Source organism: Hemicordylus capensis, chromosome 5, assembly GCF_027244095.1.
Source record: "Hemicordylus capensis ecotype Gifberg chromosome 5, rHemCap1.1.pri, whole genome shotgun sequence".
Classification (NCBI taxonomy): domain Eukaryota; kingdom Metazoa; phylum Chordata; class Lepidosauria; order Squamata; family Cordylidae; genus Hemicordylus; species Hemicordylus capensis.
Window position 1 is genome coordinate 205,713,469 of NC_069661.1, and position 23,906 is coordinate 205,737,374.

At 42.7% G+C, this 23,906-nt stretch overlaps 1 protein-coding gene across 9 annotated transcripts in view; it reads right to left on the bottom strand.

The window, feature by feature from the left end:
* Nucleotides 1-23,906, bottom strand: part of NTN4 (netrin 4) — a 132,976-nt gene that overhangs the window by 48,052 nt on the left and 61,018 nt on the right. The gene's annotated exons all lie outside the window — the stretch shown is intronic.

The window sequence follows — 23,906 nt, forward strand, 5'->3', positions numbered from 1 at the left end:
GATGTTGTACCAGTAAGGACTAAGCATACTTTGCCAGCATAGTGGTGGCAGTGCACAAAGCTGTAACCTAAGACAGAAATGTATAGAGAAGGGGCATGACAGAGGTAAGATAGGCTATGAACTATTCAAGCATCATCTTAAATTTTGAGCCACCATGAAGTGCAGCTACTTATAATAATACAAACTTATGTGCCTGACTGATAAGCAGTTACAATATGATTTCAATTGTCAGGCTACATAGTATGGTGGACTTGCATCAGTTACTGTCCATGGGATGTTGCAGTAGTTATATGCATTGCCACAGTGATTGATTGATTCATATATTGATTGATCAAGGTATACAATACTGATTGATTGATCAAGGTACACAAAAAGAAATAGTAGTTCACCCACACCATTCTTCAGATAAGAGTATATCATAAAAAGCTAATGAATTAAGAATGTTCAGGTCAGGTGATGGGAACAAAACATCGGTTTAGAACAAATATGGTTCCCTTGCATAAAAGTCCATTTACCTCTCATAATATTTGCTTTATAAACACTACAGAGGCAGAAGCAGCATTGGCAAGGCACAAGTGGCAGCTGTCTGAATGGTCTCTTGTCATACTGTGTAGAGATCTACTATACTAGACACAAAATGTGGAAGCTAGAAGGCAGTTTTTCAAGAACTATGTACTTTCTGATTTGCATCAGTCCCCGCCCCCCACCAAATTTTTAAATAATGGCACACACTAGTAAATGTAATTATTTCTCTGTAAATATTATGTGAGTCTCATGATTTCTTAATTCTTAGTTTCTGAGCTCACACCAAATGAAAGCTGAAGTATACACAACATGACTATATAAATATAGATGCTATTAATGCTTTCCATTACAAAAGGTGAGGTAAAGTATCTGTCACCAAAAATCCACTTGATCTGATGGCCAGTCAAAGATACTGTATAATGGGAAAATACTCTTAAGAAATCGTAGTCTACTTAAAACATAATATACTTCCTGTGTCCTGTTAATCATTTACAGTTTTTGCCAAGCAGTCTCTTTTTGCAAAAGGCATAATACGCACATACACATTTTAACTTTATTTAAGACATATGGAGAAATGTGCCAAGTAACTCAGATAAATCTTTGATATTTGCAAAGAAAAGTTAATTACTGTGTGGGAAGGATTTACAGGTATTTTATTACTAACTGTTTTACTTATGTTAGCAGAAATGTTAACATAATGTTTATGACAGATTTGTGGTAAGGCTTTCAAATTGGAAAGGCCTAAAACAACATATATAGCAATTGTTGACATCCATGTTAAAATGTTAATTTACACACACACAAACGATCCTTTGAGAATGGCTGATTGCGCACCCCTTTGTGTTCCAGTGTTTGGAAGTGGCAGTCTCTTTGGCCTTGTGGGATGGTACTTTCTGTGACAGTCCCACTTCTATGGAATTCCTAACCAAAAGAGACCCACCTGGTCCCTTTTGTGTATTCATTCAGAAAAGGAGTTGACTCGTTTTGTTTGGCATCTGCAGCATCAAAGAGAACTTGCTTCAATGACTGGCAAAGGATCTCGTGATTTTATGCTGGCTTTATGTTGCTAGTTTTTGTTTGTATGTTTACATTGTATTTTATGCTGTAACTATAATGTTAATGTTTGAAGTATTGTGAAAGCTAGCTTGAATACCTGAAAGGTGGGGTATAAATCATATGATTCAGGGGTCGGCAACCCATGACACGCAAGATAATTCTGTGTGGTATCCTGATGTCAGAGTGAGGAGGGGCACTCTGCCTCCTTCTTGCATGCTTCCTCAGCCTCTCCCAGCCAGTTTGCAACTGTGTCAGTGCAGCAACATCACCACCAACTGTGACAATGTGCCAGTGTAGAAGTCATTACAACCAATTGTGTTATAAAGGTAGTATGCTTGATTCCTATTGCAGGGATCTGCAGGGATCATACCTCATCCATAACAGGGATGTGCCAAACTGGTTTGATCATCAACTGGACTGCCACAAACCGAGTCAGTTTAAGCAGTTCGACTGTGAACCAGGTTGAACCGGTTCGTCAAACCGACCAGCCCAGCTGATCAGTTTGACCAAATCAGTTAGCATACCCTCCCAAATGACAGGACAGGCTGGCTGCAGCCCTTTTTGGGCCTCTGCGCACACGCAGAAATCCTGGCCATCCCCACTGGTGGAAAACTAAAGGTAAACTTTCCCCTTTCACTGCCCCCCCTCTTAGTCTAGGGAATTCCCATTTACTTGCCATATTCCCCTTTACAAGTATGCCTGCCTAAATGCCTGCCTACAGGCAGTAATGGGCTGGATGAGGGAGAACAAATTGAAGCTGAATCCAAGCAAGACAAAGGTGCCCATTGTAGGGGCTCAGCATCTGAGGGATGAGTTAGATCTTCCTGTGCTGGATGGGGTTACACTCCCTCAGAAGGAGCAGGTGCACAGTTTGGGAGTACTCCTGGACCCAGGCCTCACCCTGGTATCTCAGGTGGAGGCCATGGCCAGGAGTGCTTTCTATCAGCTTTGGCTGATTCAGCAGCTGCGCCCATTCCTTGAAGAGGATGACCTCAAAACAGTGGTGCATCAGCTGGTAACCTCCCGGCTCGACTACTGCAATGTGCTCTATGTGGGGCTGCCTTTGTACGTAGTCCGGAAACTTCAGTTGTTTCAGAATGCGGCAGCCAGATTGGTCTCTGGGATAACCCGGAGAAACTATATTATGCCTGTTCTGAAACAGTTACACAGGCTGCCGATATGTTTCCAAGCAAAATTCAAAGTATTAGTTATTACCTTTAAAGCCCTGAATGGCTTAGGTCCGAGTTATCTTAGAGAGCGCCTTCTTCTACATGATCCCCACCGCATGTTAATGTCATCTGAGGAGGTCCGTCTCCAGTTCATCTGGTGGCAACTCAGAGGCGGGCCTTCTCTGTAGCTGCTCCTGGGCTGTGGAATGCACTCCCGGCAGAAATCCATAATCTGAGATCCTTATTGTCCTTCAGGAAGGCCCTTAAAACCTATCTGTTTGGCCTGGCCTTCCAGGGTTTTTAAATGATTGATAAATTGTTTTAAATTGCTGCCCTGATTTTCCAGAGTTTTTTAGCTGCTTGTTTAATTGGTTTTATACTGTTTTTATAGTTTGATTTTAACTGTTAACTTGTTTTAATTGTTTTTACCATGTTGTAAACCGCCCTGAGCCATTTTGGGAGGGCGGTATATAAATCAAATAAACAAACAAACAAACAAACAAACAAACCTCCCAAGTCAGCCCGCTAACCAGTTTCTTTGAACCAGGGGTGGTGGGGGCAGTCTGGTTTGAACTCTTCCTCCACTATCTCCATCAGCAGGAAACTAAAAGGTAAATATTCCCCTGTCACCCCACCCCCCTTTAGTCTAGGGAAACTTCCTTTACTTGTAAACAGGAATCCTAGCCAGATTCCCCTTTACAAGTATATCCCCCAAGCTGGCCCAAATGCCAGCTTGGCTGGCTCAATGGCCAAACTGGACTGGACCTGGTTCGGCCAAGTCTGAGCCCAGACCAGGCTGGATCAATTCAAATCTGGTCCAGATTTGAACTGAGCTGGCTTAGAGTTGCCATACCCCCTGGAATTTTGGGTTCCACCCAGATTTAAGCATCTTGCCTAGATTGCTTAGCCCACCCAGATTCACCCAAATTTCAGCTTTCATTACACACACACACACAGCTAAGCTCTAGCCCTTGTAGAAGTGGAGTTATGGAGCAAAACGTGCAGTCACTATTCTGCTCAAAAATTATTTTCAAGCCAATTTACATAATATGCAAATTAGGCACCTGGATTTGGAAAGCCAGAATATGGCAATCTTAAACTGGCTGAAAAAACACCCTTATTTTATGCTGTTAAAACCCAGTAGTTTTAGGCTGCACTCTTCCACTTAAGTGCTGGGGCACATCCTTCCTTTTTTAAAAAAAGTGTCCAACAGGAATATCCCTCCATTGTAGGGCTGTACCCTACCTCCTTATGTAGAGAAAGGCTTTTGCACTAATGATGCTAGGTCAGAGGAACTGTGAGTATAGTCAGAGGTGCACCTAGGTAATTTTGGAGCCTGGACTTAAAGGCCTTTGGAGGCTCCCCTCCCCTGCAGATTAAGCATTATCATGCTCTGCTGGGCGACCACACCACCCAGACTACACAGACTAGAGTGTATTTGGGGGGCCTAGGGGATATGGAGGCCCTGGACTTTGGCCCTGAAGTCCAGGGATAAGAGCGCCTCTGAGTATAGTAAATGCAAATTCCTTTTTTAAAAAACTGTGTCTATTTCTCTCCTGTTCTCCAGACTGCTACCTTATCAAATAACCAGAGTACTACAGAGACAAGTAAAAAAATATGGTTTCCTTCTTTTCCTAGCAAAGATTCAGTTTAGGATATAAGTCTGGCTTTCATGCTGATATTTGTTTTGATACTGATTATATGAACATACAGAGGAAGGGTTTTGATGCAAATGATGCAACCTCTCTTGTTGTGAGAGAGGTTATATGCCTTTAACTGTTTGGCATGCAAAAATAAAAAAATAAAAAGCATTTTCTTTAAAAGTGTCTCCATATGCCTAATTAATATTTTATTAAGTAAAATATTATTTATTTTAAAATCTCCTTTCTTCAAACTACCTTGAGAATTTAAGATTAGCCATATATAAATACAGTCTGTGTTTCCTTGCCGCAATTCTTTGTAGACAGAGACAAGATACCCACATTTAAAAGCAAAATCTTCGTTTCAATGAGCTCTTTAATCGTGTGCCTTTCTTTTCAAAGAAGCTGCACTGTGCTGCATGGGAAAAGCAATAAACACTCTAGCCTGGACTATGGAGAAGCCTTTTGGTCCATCAGCAAGAAAGATGATATTTAAATACTCTCCCCTCAGGCCAATTTCCCCCTTCCCCAAAGATTTATGTCCTTGGATTTGGCATGCCTTCACTACTTGTTGATGTATGACAGATCAACAAAGGTTGAACTTCATCCCAATACTAAGCCAAAGAGTGAGTGAGAGGGAGAACAAGCTGCTTTGCTTTCTTGTTCAGAGGCAAAGTCATTAGAAAAACTGGCTGACTCCCCAGAACCACAGACTAACCCCCTATCTCTGAGCATGACACACAACAGCAAAATGGGATATTCAGCTAAGCAAGTTTTATAGAAAGCAAAATATGCAGACTACATTCCATGGAACCTTAAAGGCAGCAAGAGCTTTCATAACCTACAGACTCTAATGTCTGAATGTATTTCTGCTGTTAACTCAGGTGTTACAACTATGCCTATTTACCAGGAATAGTGCCTATGTTCTGATATACATTTCGGGTAAAACTGTCCCTCTTTTGTCATTTCGATAGATGTTGGAGATGCCTTTATAAAATGTTATTAGTGTGCACATTGTGCACTAGAGTTCTTCAGGTTCTGGAATATCCTTGGATTTTTTGAAAAGTATTTGAACTGGGATCAAATCTTGACTCTAATGCATGTATTTGGAGACCAAAGGTTCACTGCTTCTCTTCCCCTGCCCCATTTTATTATTGCTTCATGAATATGAGTTGCAGCTCCTCTGTAATAAGTACCACTGGATCTATTGTGAAATTAAACAGTATATTAGGAAACCATCAAGGTCAGTTTTCTGACACACCCTCCTGGAAACCAGTGCAAATCAGACTATTGGAGAGTAAATAGTCTGAGGCATAAGGACTATAGAAAATAAAATAAAAACATTTATATACTGTTCTGCAACAAAAAAGCTCTCAAAGCAGTTTATATTGCAAATATAGATGGTTCTCTGTCCCAGAAAGGATCACAATCTTTCACTCACAGTTATGCACGCACAACATCAACAGCGTCCATTATTTTTATCTGTGAAATGTTAGAAATGTATCACATCCAGGGGTCCCAGTCATGTATCTAAGTACAGAAAGGACCCTATAGGGAACAGGAGGACAGTAGAACATTATAATGAGCATACAAGAGCAGCTACTTTTGATTTCTGGGTACAGATTCTCAGGAGAATAGGCTGCGAGAAGCCACGCACTCTTTTCCCACTATAGTAGAAAAGCCACTCACGAGCGACTGTCTCACAGACCAATGACTTCATTAAAGTAACTTGCCAAACAACCCAGTAGGCTGTAGCAGGGTCATTCAAATAGGTGCAGACTTGACCACAAACTCCGATAGCCACATAAGCTCTCACCTTCCTCAGGAAAACCAAGGGATTCTCCCAGGGCCGGATTAAGCCAGTGCAGGGCCTGTAGCATATGTTATGAAGGGGCCCCAAATTTTAAAAATGCACATAAATTTGGTACCTTTGCTAATGGGTTAATCCGGCATAGGGTTCTCCACACCATATCCCATCAGCCTCGGGGTCTGCAACAGCATCTGCCCACCCAACCTTGTTACTGGAGTACTAAAAAGGGGACGGAGGAAGGTCCCAGCACAGCAGCTCAATCACCTTGTGTGAAATAGGAATTAGTTTGGGCAATTCATAACTTGATTAGATCTTGAAACCTATACAAGATCAAAATGAGACGAGGTGTTGCAGGAATGTTTGTTTGCAGGTCAGTAAGCACAGCATACTTTTTCTGACAATTGAACCAGTTCCCAAGCAACTGATTTATGATGAGATGTTGAGCCAAGACGCTAACTTACTGTGGCCATTAAACATTCCAAGACACTTTCCACGAGAGTAAACCTATTATTCCCTGTGCCTTGGCTGAAGTCCCAGTTTGGACACTTGAATTCTGCCTACCTGAGTTTCTCTTGTTCAGTGGGATGTAGCATTATTCTCTTGCTGCTCTAAAGTATGTGGCATCATTATAGACTTTTCTATAGTTTCCAAGTCTGGAATGGTCTGCCTTTCAATAAAGCAAGAGTCTATAATGCGGTTGGTAAAATAATGGATTATGAGCTGTTTACTACAAAGCTAAACATAAGCCAGATAATCCAATGACATGAAGCAGCAGAATCCCTACCACCACCAGAAAGAGTTGATAGTGTAATGAAGAAGGATGCTTTAATTCATGAAGCTTCCATCTTCTTTGAGCCCTTCTTGCTCAGTTTATATCAGCAGCATCTGATCACTATTCATATGGGAGAGAAAACAGAGAGGATGTGTTGCAATACAAATGAGCATTCTGAGCAATGCAGGTTTCACATGGGCATTACAAACCCGACTGAGCAGCAGCCAGTTTAAAGTGAATGTGTGAATGTCCTAAGAATGAGAGCTGGGAAGTCCCTAGTTCAAACTCACGTCAACCACAATCTCAGCCACAAACTCACCACGTATCTGAATCAAGCTCCTGACATACAGGAATAATGATACTGATTAATGATAAAGAATACTAAGCAAGTGACTGTGAAGTACAGGGAATAATACACTAGAAGTGGACTATTGATAATAATTTAGTTACTCAAACCTTGACGACTAGTCCACAGATTAAGAGAATAAGCCTGAGCAAAATCCCATATATTTAGACGTCATCGTAACTTGCCAGTGGCCTGAAACTCTCCCCCTGTTTTCACTGATCTTCTGTAGCTGATGAAAATTAGAGAGGGAGTTTTGAGGTACATAGGAACATAGGAAGGTGCCATATATTGAGTCAGACCATTCGTCTATCTAGCTCAGTATTGTCTTCACAGACTGGCAGTGGCTTCTTCCAAGGTTGCAGGCAGGAGTCTCTCTCAGCTCTATCTTGGAGAAGTCAGAGAGGGAACTTGAATCCTCCTGCTCTTCCCAGAGCATCTCACAGTGCTCACACTTATAGTCTCCTATTCATTTGCAACCAGGGCAGACCCTGCTTAGCTAAGGGGACAACTCATGCTTGCTACCACAAGACCAGCTCTCCAGATGGTACTTTTTGTGGGGAGCCCATGAAAATTTTTTGAGGCATGGGGAGAGGCTTACCAATCAATGCATTATTGCCTAACAAGACAGCTCCTTAGCAAGCTGTGGCAGCAATGGCAGCCATTCAAGTGCTGCTGCTCTTTGCAGTGGCTGGCTGCTGCAGAACTCCACTGATTTCTCCAATAAAGATGGACATCATGACGTTCCCCTATGCAATCTTGGTGCAGGGGGATACCCCCCTTGGGATGAATGCACCAGGGAATAAAATGGCATTTTGATGTAATGGCATTATATAAATCTAATTAATTAGATTTATAGTTTTTTTTAAAAAAATAATACTGGGTTTTAAATGTTTTAATGATTTTAATTGTAAACTGCCCAGTGATGCATGTTTTGGGCAGTATAGAAATATTTTAAATAAATAAAAGTCCATCATTCCCCAGTCCATTTGGGGGGAGGGGGGATCAATGGCAGCCAATAGCAGCTAAGCTTGGGTTAAGGATGCATTGTGCATACTTGACCACAAACTGCTGCTGCTGCCGCCGCCACCACCACCACTACCACTAAGGAGCAGCTTTGTCAAGACTGATTGCGATGCCCCTTGCATCCCCACCTCCCCACTCACACCTTGGAAATACCTAGCTTTTGTTCACAACAGAACAACTCACAGGACTAAGACATCTGACATCTCTTCAGGGCCAGCACTAGTTGCTAGGGCCAGATGGCCTGGAAACATGTAAAATACAAGCACCGCTTGTACAATGTTTCAATAGAGCAGGCAATTGTAATGGTGATGAATTGACATTCCGTAAGGTCTCAGTTCTAAATCCTCTCCTGGGTAGACATTAAGCCTAGCCCAGGCTAGGGCAGCCTAACATGGGCTAGGCTGCTTGTGGGAAGTGCTGGGACCTGTGCAGATCCCGGTGCTCTTGCCCAGCCAAGCCCAACTTGCAAGCCCAGCTTTTAGCGGAGTTCCTCCACCTGCCGGGATTGTGTGTTTGTGCAGACACAGAGATGGGTGCCTAGAGTGTCTGTCTGATGGGGGAATCCCCCAAGGCACCATGCTCGTCATGTGGTGCCTTATGGAGTATCTGGAGGCTGGGAAAACATGTCCCGGCCTCTGTCGATCCACATGGCTGGGAGCAGCGCAGATAGTGATCCGTGCTGCTACATGCAGCATGGAATGGGCACACAGCCCACACAGAGACTTCATCAACGATCGTCAGGAGGGAAGGTAAGCTGGATGGTGCCTCCCTGCCCCCCCCCGCCTTCCCCACTATTCACACATACCCATGTGAATAGGCTTATTATGTTAATTATATTATGTGGCTGACAATCAGACTAAATTACGCATGAGTAATCCCACGGAAATTAATGGGAGACATTAATCAAGTTAGTAGTAACTAATGTCTCCCATCAATTTAGTGGGGTTACTCATGAGTAATTTAGTCTGGCAGTCAGCCAGTGTAAATCAGAATTGGTCAACTCCGATACAATGAGTTTCATTGTATTACAATATGTCTGCCAACTAATGAATTAGGAACTGACACCTAGAGTGGAGCAGAAGGGCCCAGCCCCTCCACAACACAGAGGATGACACAAAAGCCGTTCTGCTTTTGCAGATTTATCCCAATCAAATGTCACTCCCTTGCCTTTCTATCACAAACGTGCCCGTGGAATGAGATGTTACAATATTATGCTCCCAGATTACTAGAGCTTTCCCCAATATTATGCTCCCAGATTACTAGAGCTTTCCCCAAAAGTGAAAAATTCAATCTTGTAGTTTTACTTAAAACTCAATTTTACTTTTCTAAAACTCAGTTTTACTTTGTTCTCAGTAAGATAAAGCTACGGTACTAAACAAACTTACACTGACTTCAGTTTCACCAAGGTTAATGGCTAACATCCCAATTAATGAAGCAAGCGCAATAATATTACAGTCTGCAGGGATGCAGCAGCGGTAACCCCTAGGCAGCACCCCCAGTTCTCTTGTGCTCATCCTGTTGTACAAGAATGTAATACTTCTGAGTGCTGCCTGTGCCCTGGAACTGCTCTGTAAGAGCAGAAACACACTGTTGAACCTCAGAGATGTGTTTTAGCTCTTCCAGAGTGCTTCCAGAGCATGGGCAGTGCTTGGGAGTATTAGCAATTGTTTAACAGAGTGAGTGCAAGAGTTCTGGAGGGCTCCCACTAAACTCCCACAGACCCTACTAATGTGCACTTTGTTAGGAATAGGATTTTTATTTCCAAGTAAATTGTTTACGGTCAGAGTGCAGGCGAATTTTAAACTCACACGGTAAATGAACTGTGAATTCCTGTTCACAGGAAGACCAACCAATATTTTGGTTGGTTGATCTGTGGAAGGTCAACCAACATTTTGTCAGTTTTTATTTCTATCTTTTTTTCAGTCGTATAAGTTAAAATAATTTATATACAGTTTAAGAACATAAGAACAGCCCTGCTGGATCAGGCCCAAGACCTATCTAGTTCAGCATCTTGTTTCACACAGTGGCCCATCAGATGCCTTTGGGAAGCCCGCAGGCAAAAGGCGAAGGCATGCCCCTTCTCCTGCTGTTGCTCCCCTACAACTGGTATTTAGAGACATCCTGCTTCTGAGCCTGGAGGTAGACTATAGCCATCAAGATTAGCAGCCAGTGATAGACTTGTCTTCCATGAATTTGTCTAAGCCCCTTTTAAAGCCATTCAAGCTGGTGGCCATCACCACATCCTGTGGCAGAGAACTCCCTAGATTAATTGTGTGCTATGTGAAAAAGTACATCCTTTTGTCAGTTCTAAACATCCTGGCAATCAGTTTCATGGGATGACACCCAGTTGTTGTGAGAGAGGGAGAAAAATATCTTTCTATCTGCGCTCTCCATACCATGCTTAATTTTATAGACCTTGATCATGTCTCCCCTTAGTCACCTTTTTTCTAAACTAAAAAGCCTCAAATGTTGTACCCTTGCCTCATAAGGACGGTGCTCCAGGCCCCTGATCCAGTTTTACAATGTCCCTTTTGAGATATAGTGACCAGAACTGTACACAGTACCCCAAATGTGGCCACAGCATAGATTTGTATAAGGGCTTTATGATATTAGCAGTTTTATTTTCAGTAGCTGTTACACACTAGGTTGACAGTTTCATTGACTTGTCCACCATGACTCCAAGATCTCTCTCCTGGTCAGTCACTTACAGCTCAGATCTCATCAGTGTATATGTGAAGTTGGGGTTTTTTTGCCCCAATGTGCATCACTTTACACTTGCTTACACTGAACTGCATTTGCCATTTTCTTGCCTACTCAATAAGTTTGAAGATATCCTTTTGGAGCTTCATACAATCTGTTGTGGATTTCACTACTCAATAATTTAGGGTAGTTTCACTACCTTAACCCTGTTGACACTCTCAAAGAAATTCAAGAGATTGGTAAGGCAAGATTTACCTTTGCAGAAGCTGTGCTGGTTGTTTTTCAGCAAGGCCTGTCATTCTATATGTTTAACATTTTTATCCTTGAGTATGTATTGTTTTCTGTCAAATTTGCCTTGAACAAATGTTAAGCTAATCAGCCTGTAATTTCCTGGGTCCCTTTTTGAAAATCTGAGTTACATTGGCTACTTTTCAGACCTCAGGTACAGGGCCTGATTGTAGGGATAAGTTACATATTTTTGCTAGGAGATCAGCAATTTCACAGAGTTCTTTAAGAACTCTTAGGTGGATGTCATCTGGCCCTGGTGATTTGTTAATTTTTAATTTTTCAGGACAGTTTGGAACATGATCTCTTGTCACCTAAATTTGACTCAATACCTCAGCCTCCATAGCTAAGAAGCTCTGTTTAGGTAAGCTTATACACTCAGTATCCTCTGCCATGAAGACAAATGCAATGAACTCATTCAGCTTCTCCACAATCACCATATCCTCCTTAACAATCCCTTTCACTCCTTCGTCCTCTAATGGCTCAACTGCCTTCCTGGCAGGTTTCCTGCTCCTGATATAGTTAAAGAAGTTTTTATTATTCCCCTTGATGCTTTTAGCTAAATGTTCATCAAACTCTCTTTTCGCCTCCTTTATTGTCTCTTATTAGATAAGAAGTGATAAATACGGTAACTGGATGCAAAGGAGGACAAACTCCTTTACATTGGGATAGGGCTGTAGCTCAGTGGTAGAGCATCTGCTTTACACGCAGAAGGTTCAATCCATGGCATCAGAAAATCACTGCCAGTCACTGCAGACAATACTGAGCAAGATGGACCAGTGGTCTGACTCAGTATAAGGCAGTTTCCTATGTTCCTATACCTCTAACAGTAATATAGAAATATAGCAAAGGGAATTTTCAGCTGGTGCAGCTCTTTTCACTTCCATATGATAAACTGCAGCAGCCAACGTATTAATATTGTTCCTTCTAAGAATCTCTTCTAAATTCTTTGAACTCAAATTCTTTATTTGAACTTAATCTGCATCCTGTTATCCTCTAGAGAAATATTAGGCAGGCCATTCAAAGCATGAAAAATATGTCAGAAGAGTATTGATGAAATGTTCAGCTTTAGTTTTCTTAAAGCAGAATACTACATCAGATTAATCAGATGCCGTTTTATGTCTCCCTGAAATAATTACCATTACAACAGTGTAATAGTCATATTTGTCACACCTTGCACATACAAGCTTCTTTGTGTTGTTGTCAGGAACAAAATGTTTAAAAGGAAATTGCCAGAGGGAATGAAAATAATGCAGCATAAATTAGATTAAACTTGGTCTCCGACAAGTTCCCTTCTAAACAATCTAATTGCTACCAGGATGCAGTGATACATAATGTTAAGAGTGCCCTAGTAATTTGGAGGGATGAGAAATTTTACACATCAAAAATTAACCTGCTAAATCCCCGCCCCCCGCCCCAATTCAGCTATTACAATCCAGAAAGAAATTAACAATGTGGCATGCAATGGGTTCACAAGAAGTTCAACTATGCTGGGGCACTTCAATGTTAATTTCAGGACCAAATTGTTCAGGGTGGCTCATAAGTTCATAGCGGCCATGACTATGGGCCTATCCCAAGTGGTCTCTGGACTGACGAACATTGCAGGTCACATGCTTGATTTGGTCTTTCATTCTGATCAGGGTGGTGTTCCGTGGGTGGGGATTCCTGTGATTTCCCCATTGTCATGGACGGAACACCATCTGGTTAAGGTCGAACTTACAGTCACTTCCCACCTTCGCAGGGGTGAGGTACCTATTAGGATGGTCCACCCGAGAAGGTTATTGAATCCAACAGGATTTCAAGAAACCTTAGAGGGATTTAGTGTTGGCTTTGCCAGCGATCCTGTTGATGCCCTGGTGGAAAACTGGAAAAGCAAACTCACCGGGGCAGTAGACATGATCGCTCCTAAGCATCCTTTCCGACCCACTTCAAAATTGGCCCCCTGGTATACGGAAGAACTACAGGGGCTGAAGAGGCAAGGTAGATGACTGGAGCACAAGTGAAGAAAGACTTGACTCGAATCCGACAGATTACATCATAGAGCGCATTTGAAGATCTATGCTCAGGCGATACGTGCAGCAAAGAAGCTATTCAAGTCAAGTCAAGTCAAATCAAGTTTTATTTACGGTCCTAGACCAAACAATCCATGCATGCAAACAGCAGAACAATTTACAGAAAACTCTATAGGTTCTCATTATACATCTTAAAAGCAATATAACAAAATTTGGCTACGGAGTTAAAATTTAAAACATTTTCATCAGAAAGTAAGAATTTAACAAGTTGTTCAGCAGATCGATCTGTCTGTTTACAGACCAGAGGTAAAATTAAGTGCTCCCTTGGTTGCCTATGTAATTTACAGGATAATAGAATATGATCAATAGATTCTATTTCCCCACTGCTATTCTTTTCTGCCCGTATTGCACCCGCAAGTTCATATCTGGCAGAGCTGTTTAGGGTTGTGAGAGGGCTAGTATGTGCCCCTCCTCCCTTGAATCAGAATCTGGAACCATCAATTACCCGCTGTGATGTGTTTAAAGAATTCTTTGTGGGGGAAATCTCTTGTATTCGGGCTGACTTAGATTCAGTCTCCACAACTATTTCAGTGTCTGATGTGGAGGTGTCCAGAGACTCCTCTTGTGTGGTTAAGTTGGATCAGTTCAAGTTTGTGACTCCTGAGGATGTGGACAATCTGATTGGAACGGTACGAACTACCACCTGTTCTCTTGACCCTTGCCTGACATGGCCTATACTATCTGGCAGGGGGGTTGTTGTGGAAGACCTGGTAGAGATTATAAATGCATCTCTAAGAAAAGGTAGGATGCCTCCTTGCCTTAAGGAGGCAATTATTAGACCACTTCTGAAGAAGCCTACCTTGGATCCCTCATTGCTGAGCAACTACAGGCCTGTTTCCAACCTTCCGTTGCTGGGCAAGGTAATTGAAAGGGTGGTGGCCTCCCAGCTCCAGATGGTCTTGGAGGAAACTGATTATCTACACCCATTTCAAACTGGCTTTCGGGTGGGCTATGAGGTGGAGACTGCGTTGGTCAGCCTGATGGATGATCTCCAATTGGGAATTGACAGAGGAAGTGTGACTCTGTTGGTCCTTTTGGATCTCTCAGCGGTTTTTGATACTATCAACCACAGTATCCTTCTGGAGCATCTGAGGGGGTTGGGAGTGGGAGGCACTGCTTTGAGGTGGTTCTGCTCCTACCTCTTGGGCAGGTTCCAGATGGTGTCCCTTGGAGACTGCTGTTCTTCAAAATCTGAACTGCTGTATGGTGTCCCACAGGGCTCCATATTGTCTCCGATGTTGTTTAACATCTACATGAAACCGCTGGTAGAGATCATCAGGAGATTTTGTGCAGGGTGTTATCAATATGCTGATTACACCCAAATCTACATCTCCATGTCAACTTCATTGGGAGAGGGCATAATCTCCCTAAATGCCTGTCTGGAGGAGGTAATGGGCTGGATGAAGGATAACAAACCTGAATCCAGATAAGATGGAGGTATTCATTGAGCAGGGTCAAAACTTGGGAGATGAGTTTGATCTGTCTGTTCTGGATGGGGTCACACTTCCCTGGAAGGAACAGGTATGTAGTCTGGGTGTGCTTCTGGATCTGAGCCTCTCCTTGGTGTCCCAGGTTGAGGCGGTGGCCAGAAGTGCTTTCTATCAGCTTCAGCTGATATGCCAGCTGCGTCCGTTTCTTGAGATAAATGACCTCAGAACAGTGGTATATATGCTGGCAAATATCCTGGGTATTTAAGAGAACATCTTCTTCATTATGAACCCCACCGCCCATTGATATCATCAGGAGAGGTCCGTCTGCAGTTGCCACCGGCTCGTTTGGTGGCTACTCGGGGACGGGCCTTCTCCACTGCTGCCCCAGAGCTTTGGAACACACTCCCTGCCGAAAGAAGAACCTCCTCATCTCTGACAGCTTTTAAAAAGTCTTTAAAGACATACCTATTCACCCAGGCTTCTAATTAAATATCATTTTAACAGTTTTATCGTCATTTTAAAATGTTGTTTTAAAAATTTAAATTGTTGTAATGTTTTAACTTTTACTATGTCATTTATTTTGTTTTAACTACTGTTTTAAGTTTTTTGTTATCATTTATTTTAACTAATGTTTTAACTTTTTGTTTGCTTGTTGTAAACCACCCAGATTTATGAGTTTTGGGGGTATAGAAGTGTGTTAAATAAATAAATAAATGTAATTACTATTATTCCAGCACATCTTCCAACCCCATGTACTAGAATAGAAACATTGTTCTACACACACACACACACACACACACACACACACACACACACGTATTTCCCTGAACTAAGAAGCCCTGAGTGTTAGTTTTTCCTTGTAGGAATGGTGTTTCATACTAGTTGTCCTTTCCTACCCTTTTTCATGGAAAAGATGCTCTAGGTCCTAATATATGTTTTTTTGTTTCCTTCTTACTAGACCTAGCCTTCTGAGATCCATGGACTAAAAGCCAATGTTGGCCTTCTTCAGGCAGCATGACTGAAACATAAAGTCAAAACAACATCATCCCCACAATCTGTGGTTGCTGATTTATTTATTTTTTTAATACCACAGACCGAAGGTGGCAGGAAAGACAGCATCACCTCTGGAATCTGCCACCCCAAGTTACTCTGTTATACTGCTTCACCATAAATCTGGATCTGCTCTCAAGAGTTTTAGCCCTGCCTCTACAACTTGTCTGCTTCAGACCATATCTGCATATCTGCATATAAAAACATATGAACAGCCTTGCTGGATCAGGCACAAGGTCCATCTAGTCCAGCATCCTGTTTCACACAGTGGCCCACCAGATGCCTCTGGGGAGCCCACAGGCAAGAGGAATGTGCATACCCTCTCTCCTGCTGTTGCTTCCCTGCAACTGGTATTGAGAGGCATTGTGCCTCTGAGGCTGGAAATGGCCCACAGCCACCAGACTAGTAGCCATTGATAGACCTGCCCACCAGAATCTGTCTAAGCCATTTTTAAAGCCATCCAAGCTGGTGGCCATCACCACATCCCATGGCAAGGAATTCCATAAATTAATTATGTGCTGTGTGAAAAAGTACTTCCTCTTGTCAGTCCTAAATTTCCCAACCTTCAGTTTCATGGGGTGACCCCTGGTTCTAGTGTTGTGAGAGAGGGAGAAAAATTTCTCTCTGCCTACTCTTTCCACTCCATGCATAATTGTATACACTTCGATCATGTCTCCTCTTAGTCGCCTCTTTTCCAAGGTAAAGAGCCCCAGATGCTGTAGCCTAGCCTCATAAGGAAGGTGCTCCAGGTCCCTGATCATTTTGATTGCCCTCTTCTGCACCTTTTCCAGTTCTACAATATCCTTCTTAAGATACAGTGACCAAAGCTGTATGCAGTACTCCCGATGTGGCCACACCATAGATTTGTATAAAGGCATTATAATATTAGCATTTTTATTTTCAACCCCCTTCCTAATGATTCCTAGCATACATTTAGCTTTTTTTTGCAATCAGTAAATTAGCCTTTTTCACAGCTGCCATGCACTGAGACAACACTTTCAATGAACTGTCCACCATTACCCCAAGATTTCTCTCCTGGTCAGCCACCGATAGCTCAGATCCTATAGATGTATATGTCAAATTGGTGTTCTTTGGCCCAGTGTGCATTACTTTACCCTTGCTTACACTGAACCGCATTTGTAATTTTGTCGCCCACTCACCCAGTTTGGAGAGATCTTTTTGGAGCTCCTCACAATCTACTGTGGATTTCACTACCCTAAATAGTTTAGTGTCATCTGAAAATTTGGCCACTTTGCTGCTCACCCCAACTTCTAGATCGTTTATGAACAAGTTAAAGAGCACCAGTCCCAGTACTGAACCCTGGGGGGGCCCCACTTCCTACCTACCTTCATTGTGAAAACTGTCCATTTATTCCTACTCTCTATTTCCTGTCCTTCAACCAGTTACTGATCCACACATGAACCTGTCCCCTTATTCCATGACTGCCACGTTTACCCAAGAGCCTTTGGTGGGGAACTTTATCAAAAGCTTTTTGGAAGTCTATGTATACTATGTCAACTGGATCGCCTTTATCCACATACCTGTTGACACTCTCAAAGAACTCCAAAAGGTTAGTGAGGCAAGACTTTCCCTTACAGATGCCATGCTCATTCTCCTTCAACAAGGCCTTTTCTTCTATATGCTTAACAATCGTGTCCTTAAGTTTGCTTTCCATCAATTTACCCGGCACCGAAGTTAAGCTGAGCAGGGTCTGCCCTGGTTGCATATGAATAGGAGACTAGAAGTATAAGCACTGTAAGATATTCCCCTCCAGGGATGGAGACGCTCTGGGAAGAGCAGAAGGTTCCAAGTTCCCTCTCTGGCTTCTCCAAGATAGGGCTGAGAGAGATTCCTGCCTGCAACCTTGGAGAAGCCACTGCCAGTCTGTGAAGACAAAACTGAGCTAGATAGACCAATGGTCTGACTCGGTATATGGCAGCTGCCTATGTTCCTAAGTGCTGTGGAGCTTGTGGAGCTCAAGAAGCTCTCTGCAGTGGGGCTGCTTCTTTCTGGGTGAGCACATGGTTAGTAAGTATGTCAGCTCTTTAGGACTTTGGTTCCCAGGCATTTTTTTAATTTATTACCAAAATAATGACCAGGCACTTAATCCTGGCTATTATTTTTGTTCTTATCTGTGCACCAATAATCTGCATTTGTGAGCCTGAGAATATGCGGAGCAAGATAATTGTAATCATGAAAAAAATGAGCCTACATACGGACAAATAGGAAGGGGGGGGGAAAGTTGTGCCTCATTGGTATCGCCTTGAATGAGCTTAGTTTTCAACATATTAGTTACAGATTTTTTTTAACACTGGAAATAATACTTGGACAATTTAGCTCCTGCTATTATTATTATTGCTATCAGAGGTTAATGCTTATTTATTGTCAACACTGTGTTAGGTGTGGTCTTATGCACTAGTATACTGAGTTCCGACTCAGTATACTAGTGTATAAGACCATGCTTTCCAAGAACTGTACATTTTAAAGTGCTGTTTAAACTGCAATGACTGTTTCCAATAGTCTGAAACTGGTATTACTATGAGTGGGAGTAAGCCCTGCATAATTCAAAACAGCTCACTAACCTCTGGTATTGTTTAATGTGAGATACATGTTACTACTGGCAGTCAGGAATAATTGCTTGAGTGTAGCATGCAGTAATAAATTAAAAGTTATGTTTGCAAAACCTGCAGTCCTGCCATCTGGTCACCACAAGCGTTTCTGGTATTACTTTGCAAATAAATACAAGTGGTGTTAAAATGCAAAGAAGTTTAATATGCCATCTGACTAATGTCCAAGCCCCTGCATTCAACACTTGTTGAAAACTTGAAATAATGTTGACATGTTAACAAGTCTTTTCTTACAGTAGTTTACAGCATGATCTGATCCTTGACTTACAGACAGACTCTGCCAGCACAAAGGAGAAAACTGGGCAGAGTTGGGGATATTGTGGAAGACAAGCAGAAGTTGGTCGGAATCCTATGCTCACTCAGAAGTCAGTCCCACTACCAATGATGGCATTATGTTATGCCTGCAACAGAGGTGGTGTAATTTTAAAAGCTCCAGTTAAAGCAGTGGAAAGCCTCAGCTGATTGACTCCCCACCTCTACAGTCACAATGAAGGATATTCTGACTAACTCATAAGCCAGTCATAGCACGGAACCAGGGGCACATAAAACCTCTGCATGGGTGTACAGATCTCATATCAAGAAATGCCACATGGGGTGACATCATCCTGCTCCATATCTAAAGAACTAGAAGCAAACAAATTGGGATCATTTGCACTGTGGTAATGGTGATTAGGTTCTTTGCACAAAGGTAACATTTGTACAAACAGGAGAATAAGGGCAAATGAATAACGCATCTTCTCATACCAGAATAGTTACCATGTCTCAGTATTCCAGATGTAACTGCCTACCAGGATTCTCAACTCTGCATCTACTATACAACTGAGACTTCAAGAAAAAAGAACCCTAGTCAAGTAAGAAGATTCACCAGAGAGGGAGAGATCATTTTCAAGGAGATACCCACCTCCTCCAACCCACCGCCTCCTCCATCCATTCCTCCAAGCAAAAAACATAAGAACATAAGAACAGCCCTGCTGGATCAGGCCCAAGGTCCATTGAGTCCAGCATCCTGTTTCCACACAGTGGCCCACCAGATGCCTCTGAGAAGCCCACAGGCAAGAGGTGAGGGCACACCCTCTCTCCTGCTGTAGCTTCCCTGCAACTGGTCTTGAGAGGCTTCTTGCCTCTTAGGTTGGTAGCCTTTAGACACCAGACTAGTAGCCATTGATAGACCTGTCTTCCATGAATATGTCCAACCTCCTTTTAAAGCCATCCAAGCAAGTGGCCATCACCACATCCCGTGGCAGAGAATTCCATAGATTAATTATGCGCTGTGGGGGAAAGTGCTTCCTTTGGTTGGTCCTAAATTTCCTGGCCATCAATTTAATGGGATGACCCCTGGTTCTAGTGTTGTGTGTGTGAGACAAAAATTTATCTCTGTCCACTCTCTCTACTCCATGCATAATTGTATACACCTCTATCATGTCTCCCCAATCCCCATAGCCACCTTTTTTCTAAACTAAAAAGCCCCAGATGTTGTAACCCTGCCTCATAAGGAAAGTGCTTGTTGTATTCTATCTTCTAGTAGTCCTTTATGTTTGTTGATTAGAACTTTGCCCCAATGGGGATTCTGTAGGGAGTGCGGGGTGGGTAGAGTCAAAAAAGAAAAGGGAGGAAAAAGAAAAGGAGAAAATGGAGTTGTTCCTGCAATAAAGTCTTAGTTAAACAAATATACCATTTCTTTGTATCTATGAGGGAATCAGCTATGAAACATTTGGTGATGAGATTTTGAATCAGCTATGCATGTGAATCTGCAAAGCTTGTGAATGTTCCTGCAACATCGTTTCATTGCATTACTGGGCCTGAACTGCTGCATTCTGCTATTGCTGCTGCTGCTTGTTTCCTGATCTGCACAACCCCAGAAGGTACTTTCCCCTTATCAATCCTGAACTCTGTTTTCAGTGCTCCAGGCCCCTGATCATCTTGTTTACCCTCTTCTGGACCTTTTCCAGTTTTACAATGTGCCTTTTCAGATATATTGGCCAGAATTGTACACAATACTCCAAATGTGGCAGCACCATAGATTTGAATAAGGGCATTATAATATTAGCATTTTTACTTTAAATCCCCTTCCTAATTATTCCTAGCATGGAATTTCCCTTTTTCACAGCTGCCACATACGAAGTCAACACTTTCAACGGGCTGTCCACCACAACATCAAGATCTCTCTCCTGGTCATTCACTGACAGCTCAGATCTCATCAGTGTATATGTGAAGTAGGGTTTTTTTTACCCCAACATGCATCAGTTTACACTTGCTTACACTGAACCGCATTTGCCATTTTTTTCATCCATGCACCCAATTTGGAGATATCCCTTTGGAGAGAGGATATCTCCGAGAGAGAAGGGGGGGGGTATAGAATACTCAAACATATGAATTTGTCTTCTACAAATCAGCTCTTTGTGCCCTCTAGCTTTGTATTATCTGTACTGATTGGCAGCAGTTCTCCACAGTTTCAGGCAGGGTTTCCTCCCCCACCCCCAGCCCTACCTGGAGATGCCAAGGATCGAACCTGGAACCATGTGGCTAGATGAGATGAAGATGTGTCAGGTGACATCATCAAAGCCCTGCACCAATGCCATGTTTTGCCTGGTGTCTTCCATTCATGATTAATGTGAGGACAGCAGATCTTCTAGGGACACTGGGGAAGTAGCTGTTGGGAGTTGCTACATTACTTTTGTTTCTAAAGCAATTGTGCTCCTGTCTTTTCTACAAGGAGTGTATAGGAGTGCTAGCATTAGTCCTAGTGGCTAATTATTCTGAGTTAGGATAAACATTAGTTCTAGAGCAGGACTACACAACTTCAGCCCCATCATCCCTAGCCACAACAGGAGTTGCAGTCCAACGTCTGCAGGAGGGCCAAAGTTATGCAGTCTTCTCTTAGAGCCTGCCATTTTGTATTGCAGATTAAGGGGGGTAAATGCACTGCATAATATCAAACTCTAATTATTCACTAGAAGGATTTCAAGGAGGCAGATAATCTGCAAAATCTGATTCTTCTAAAAGCTCAACTCATTCTTGAGAGAGTTGGTGTTCGGGGTGTGCAGAGACTGCAGTCTGATCTGCGGTCTGAATTTGGATCGGTCTGAAGTCCGGCTTGGCTGAACCTCTAACCGGTCCAGCGGTTCAGGGCAGCACTGGGCAGAAAGCAACACCTTTAAAAGAAAAAGCTTCAGGTGTTTAGTAATTCCTTACGCACCGTCACTGCCACTGCAGGCAGCTTCCTGCAGTGGTGGCGCTCCCCCCAGCAGCCTGTGCATGGCGGCATCTCCCCCCAGCAGCCTGTGCATGGCGGCATGGCGACATCTCTGTCACTCACCTGGCCTCCACCTGGCTGAATTTGGACCATGGATTGGACCACGGTCTGTGCACACCTCTAGTAGGTGTAGCATAGTGGCCAGGTGTCTGAGCTATGAATCAGGAAACGCCCAGTTCAAATCTTGCCCCTACCATAAACCCACTACCATGGCCACCAGCAGGCCACTCTCTTCCAGCCTCAGCCCCCCATCTGCAAGATGGAGAGGATAATACTCACTTATCTTACATAGCTATTGCAAGCATTTCAGAATAGTACAGATGAAGTGCTTTGAGCATTTGCAAACACTATACAAATGCTAATTATTATTTAACTTGCAAGCCTGCATACTCAAATAGTTGCAATGATTTCTCCTTGTTATAGTGGCCTCAGCATTTAAATAAGTTTATTTGTACTCTTTGTAACTGCACCTAAACCAGGAAAGCACTTACTCTCCATCAAAAATCACTTGTTCACAGGTTAGCCATTGGACATGTAGAAGAGACAACAGAAAATGATTACACTTAGTAGTAAACCAAACAAGGCCTTCACATACAGAGGAAAGTGACACCACAAGATGTTTTGCTGGGTATTATGGGCACGGGGTCATAAGCTTTATTCAAGTCTCCACATTATGAAATCATTTTTACCAGCAGTCTGGAGGAAGACACCAAGTGGATCAAAACTGTGACTATGGAAAACGAGTGAAGTACAAAGAAGAAAAACAAGGCAGTTATGCAAAATAATGAAGACATCTTTTCTGTAGTGTTGGAAAGCATCCAAACAGAATGTTGCACATTTAGGAACTTTTTTTAAAAGGAAAGGGAAAAAAGGTCTTGCTTAACAGAATTGGGACCATACTCTGGGATGTATTATGACTTTTGTATTAAGACCTGATGGTCATAATGAAAAAAGAAGTGAATATGCAGTTCAAGCATGAAGCTTTAACAAGAAAGAGAATGAATGCAGGCTTTGGCTGCAGTCCAGCACAGAACTGGGCGCACTTACACCATTGACTTTGGTGGGTTGATGCCCGTCTAAACTTTGTGCTGGATTGTGGCATTTCTGTGCTTTAATAGGAGTGCAGAGGAAAGGCAGTTTTACCCACTGCTGTGAAATCCTGATGAATATTTTGTTCTAGAGTGCATATTTTAGGAAAAACAGAACCTATGTAGGAAAGAGAAAGATGACCTTAGATGCTAAGTGCAATATGAATAGGACTTTAGTAGGCCTGTCAGAGTGACACTTCGCCTGAGGAATATCCCACTGCTAGCAGCTAATTTATGCTTGTAGGTGGAGGAGAGGAGAGATAAACCTACCTCAAAACTGCCTCAAAAAGACTTTTGCAGACCCTTTTGCAAAGCAAGCCTTTTGCTTAGTGAGCAATCTATAAAAAGAGCTTTTGTCATCTATAGAATTGGGAATGTTATACCAGCAATAGTAATTGCTGAACCGCCCAGGGACCTCTATATGGAACAGTACAGAAACGTACTAAATAAAATAAATAAATAAATAATAATTTACCCATTTGTTGTTAACACTGTACTTACATCAACTGCCATATATCAGAATTAAGCAATGTAGGACCTAAGACATTTCTATCCAGGGGAACAGGAGGAAAAGTACTAATGTTGCCTTTCTCTATCATATACGTTCATCTCTCGCCACTTCCAACCACGAGGGTTCCGTTCCTGGAAAACCTCGTGGCTGGTGAATTCGTGGTTGGAGAGCCATTGAAATCAATGGCAAACAGCGGGTTAGGGGAATCGTGGTCACGAAAGGACCACAAAATAAAGAAAAAATCACCCCTGACCCCCCAAAATCACCACCTGATCCCCAGAAATGACCCCCTGACCCCCAGAAAGCACCCAAACCCCCCAATCACCCAACCACCCCAAATTGCCCCATGACCCCCAGAAATGACCCCAACCCCCAAAATTCCCCCCAGAACCAAAAAATCTCACCAAACCGCAGATACTCAGGTTGCGGTTGGTGAGACTGGTCACAATTTCCCAGGCGTGGATACTCAAATCCGCAATCGGGAAACCCGTGATTGGTGAGGGATGACGGTATTGCTTGAGAAGATGCTGCTGATCTGGTACATGTTCT